Genomic DNA, 4,756 nt, shown 5'->3' with positions numbered 1-4,756 from the left:
TAAGACCATATGGGGGTAGCCCATGGCACAATGGTAGAAGACCATGGGGGGGGGGAGCCCATGACATCCTTACAAGTTTATGTTTGTGTTATGTGTATATATTTCTATTAGATATGATATGTTATGTGATTATGTTTATTGCATGGAAGACCCCCCGGGGAGGGGGGTGTGGCAGTTGCATATAAGACCATGTGGGGTAGCTTATGCCACAATGGTGTGAGACCATGGAGGGAGCCCACAATATCCTTACACGTTTATATATGCATGGCTTATGTGATATAGGTACTTCTATAACTAACATGATATGTGATATGTGGATTGTGTGTGTGGTATGCTCTGGGAAACTCAATAAGCGTTAGCTTACAGCTTGTGGATTTTTTTCAAGTACTTCAGATCCCAAGGGCAAGGGCAAGGCGTGATGGCGCGACGTGCACTCTCTCTTAGGCATTTTCACGGGAGACTCTGATGTTTGGAATAAAAGTTGTATTTGACTTATGTTTTGAAAACAATTATAACTGGATTTGTTGATGTTAGAAATGTGTTTGATTATTCAAAAATGAATTTTTTTTTTAAAAAAATTGGGTCGTTACAAGTTGGTATCAGAGCCTTGGTTTGAGGGATCCGGGCACACTCTCGGGTGTGTCGGGAATCAAACTAAGGAAATGGTAAAAAAAATTTCAAAAATAACATAAAAAGCTTTTGAAAGAAAGGAAAAAAATGAGAGTGCAATGCGTGTGATGAGCCGAGCCAAGTGAGTAGTTCCCCAATATGTTAGCCATGTTATACTGATATTTGAGCTTTGATGATCGTATGGAACTTGCTATGTGTATGCTTTTAAAGTTGTATACGGTTAGGAGCTTATAGCCTCAGAATGATTGATTTGGCCTTATTTCCTGTTCCTTGTTTGGTTGTGGTCCTAGGGTAGAATCTTTTATTCGAAAGGCTATTTGATCCTTTTCTGTGTATAATTTGCATGCATAAAGGCAACTTGTTATGATTGGTCTGGTTGATATGAGTTGAGAAAATCTTAGGACAACCTGAGATTTGATGTATGTAGTAGTTTGTGGGATATGGTTTAGTTTAGGGACGACTTGAAGTTTTCAGGTAGAGCATTGCGGAAAGGTACAAGTAGGTGTGGAAGTTAGTATTGGGACCGTACTACTGAAAGCACTGGACCTATACCCGTACCAATGTTAGATCTGATGAGTTCAAGGAGGACCGGTGTAGGAATATCCCTTATATGTGAATCTTGATCGTTGTGATTTATGACATTTCAGTTCAGCATGGTGGTGACACAATTTGGAGTAAGGGGATCAGGGTCATGATCTGGATCCAGGGATGGATCAGGCGACACTACCGATGTCATTGATGATAGGATCTGGATCCAGGGCCCGGGATTGGTGGGGCGAGGTTACTAGCCAGGTAGGAGCAGCCGGGGTGGCTGAAATGACATGGGCCGAGTTTGTCCGACATATTGATTTGGAGTTTGCACCAGCCATTGAGGTGCAGAGGATGGTGAGGGAGTTCCAGGAACTCCAGCAGACCACTGAGACTGTGGCGGAGATCACCACCAAGTTTTGTGAGTGAGCTTTGTTGATCCTGAGTATGCTACTGACGAGGATATGCGTAGGACAAGATGTAATTCCATGCTGAGGGATGATATCTGGGAGTTTGTGAGCTTTACAGGGTGAAAAACCCTGAATGAGATGATGGAGAAGGCCCGGGAATGGGAGATGGAGTTAGACTTCCGCACCAAGCAAAAGCCGGAGCAGGCACAAACAACAATGGGTCAGGCTAAGAAGTGTAAGACTTCAGACACTTACAGTAGGGGCTAGCAGGGTTGGGGCCGGTGAGCGAGGTGTGGTAAATCGCAAAGTGAGGCTTGTCGGACAGCAGGGATATCAGGATGTTACTCTTGTGGTCAGCAGGGCCACTTGAGCAGGGATTTCCCCAAGAAGGGCTTGATATATTTCCACTGTAACCAGACTGGCCATAAAAGGGCGACTGTCCGAGGTTGTAGGGAGGGGGAGGAGTAGTGACAGTTCCTGCACCCACCACACAGAGGATCACCGATGGCCGCCCTGCTAAAGCGGATGCCCTGGCGGTGAAGACCCGTGCATTTCAGCTGACTACCGAGGAGGCTCGGGCAGCACCATACCTTGTGGCTGGTACGTGTCTATTATTCTCTGTTCTTATTATTTGTATGACTTATGTGTACTTTATGCTTGTATAGGGACCCTTTTGGTCAATGGTATGTCTGCTCATGTTTTGTTTGATTCAGGTGCTACCCGACCATTCTTGTCACTTGCGCTTAGCAAGAAGTTCCGAGACACGCCGGGAACTTTGGATTCCCCACTCGAGGTAGAGATTGCAGATGACCGCATTGTGAGTGCTGCGAGGGTGTATTAGGATTGGAACCTGAATGTGTTGGGCGAGAGGTTTCGTGTGAATCTGGTCCTAATACCGTTGCGAGGGTTGAAGGTGATTGTCGGGATGGACTGGTTGGGGGCCAACAGGGCCATGATTGATTGCGTGATCCTGTTGGTTAGGGTTCTAACCCCAAGTGGGGGAGAACTGATTATTCATGGTGAGAGAGCCTCGCAGGCTCCAACTCTCTGTTCGGCTGCAAGGGCTAGGAGAATTCTGCAGCAACGATGTATGGGATTTTTGGCTTATATCTCCGATACGAGGGTTGAGACCACGACATATATGGCCAGCATACCGGTTGTACAAGAATTTTAAGATGTTTTCGCCGAGGAATTAATAGGAGTGACTCCGTAGAGGCAGCTGGAGTTTCAGATTGATTTGGTGCCGGGTTCCGCTTCGATAGCGAAGGCACCATACCGATTTGTACCACCCGAAATGCAGGAGTTATCGATGCAACTTCAGGAGCTCCTAGACCGAGGGTTCATACGGCCGAGCAGTTCCCCGTGGGGGAGCATCGAACCTGTTCGTGAAAAAGAAGGATGGATCACACAAGATGTGCATCGATTGTAGAGAGCTAAACAAACTAACGGTGAAGAACCATTATCCGTTGCCGAGGATCGATGATTTGTTTGAACACCTGCAGGGTGTGTATTGGTTTGCCTAGATTGATCTTCGGTCAGGGTACCATCAGATGAGGATTCAGAATGAGGATATAACGAATACGACTTTCAGGACTCGGTATGGGCGTTATGAGTTTGTGGTGATGCCGTTTGGGCTCACCAATGCCCCAAAACTGTTCATGCATCTCATGAATAGGGTGTGTAGACCGATGCTGGATCGGTCGGTGATCGTTTTTATTGATGATATCCTTGTCTTTTCTAAGACTAGGGAATAACATGAGTAGCATTTGAGGGAAGTACTAGAGACCCTGAGGGCGGAAAAGCTTTATGCAAAGTTCTCCAAGTGTGATTTCTGGTTGCGGGAGGTACAATTTTTGGGGCATATCATCAATCTGGAGGGCATTTCGGTTGAGCCAGCCAAGGTTAAGGCTGTGATGCGATGGGAAGTACCGAAGAATGCATCAGAGATTCGTAGCTTCTTGGGTTTAGCAGGCTATTATCGGAGATTTATCCAAGATTTCTCCAAGATTGTTGTGCCATTGACCCACTTAACCAAGAAGAATGTGACCTTTCAATGGGGCACAGATCAACAGATGGCTTTTGGACGGAGGTTATGTGAGACCCCCATCTTAGTACTACCCGAGGGGTTATACGATTTGGTTGTGTACTGCGACACATCAATTTTAGGGTTAGGTGCAGTACTGATGCAGGGAGGCACATGATAGCTTACGCCTCGAGGCAGTTGAAGCCTCATGAGGAGAATTACCCCACTCACGACCTGGAAATGGGGGCAGTGGTGTTTGCTCTCAAGATTTGGAGGCACTATTTGTATGGAGTGCGGTGCACTATTTATAATGATCACAAGAGTCTAAAGTATTTAATGGATCAACAGAACCTCCACATGTGACGGAGGAGGTGGTTAGATGTGCTGAAGGATTATGATTGTGAGATCCTATACCATCCAAGGAAGGCGAACGTGGTGGCCGATGCATTGAGCCTCAAGACGACGGGGTCCCCGATTGGGAGCATTTATATAAGGATGATGGTGGTTTCTCCTTTGCTGGATATGATCAAAGAGGCCCAGGTTGAGGGAGTGAAGAAAGAAAATTAGAAGATAGAGAAAATTCAGGGACATCATCCTTTGTTTGTTAAGGATAGTCATGGCCTTTCGACGCAGTGTGGCCGGGTGTGGGTACCGGTGAATGGAGGAGTGAGGCAGAGGATATTAGAGGAGGCGCACAAGTCCAAGTTCTCTATACATCCAGGGCTACGAAAATGTATAGGGACTTGAGACTGAGTTATTGGTGGCCTTGCATGGAGCGGGAGATCGCTTAGTTCGTAGAGTGGTGCTTGACTGTTAGGAAGGTCAAGGCTGAGCATCAGTGGCCTCATGGAAAGGTACAACCACTACCCATTTCCATGTGGAAATGGGAATAGATCACTATGGATTTCATCACGAAGTTACCTAGGAAGGCGACGAGTGTGGACGCCATATGGGTGATCGTGGAAAGACTGACGAAGAGTGCCCACTACATTCCAATTTGCGATAGTATATCCATAGAAACGTTGGCGGATATTTATGTACGAGAGGTGGTGGCTAGGCACGGGGTGCCAGTATCATTCGTCTCTGACCGGGATGTTCGGTTTATATCCAGGTTCTGGAAGAAGTTCCACGAGGAACTAGGCACTCAGTTACATTTTAGCACGGC

This window comes from Lactuca serriola, chromosome 4, assembly GCF_051521515.1.
Source record: "Lactuca serriola cultivar US96UC23 chromosome 4, Lser_US96UC23_V15, whole genome shotgun sequence".
Classification (NCBI taxonomy): domain Eukaryota; kingdom Viridiplantae; phylum Streptophyta; class Magnoliopsida; order Asterales; family Asteraceae; genus Lactuca; species Lactuca serriola.
The sequence above is the reverse complement of the archived record's forward strand: the minus strand, read 5'-3'. Positions refer to the sequence as shown.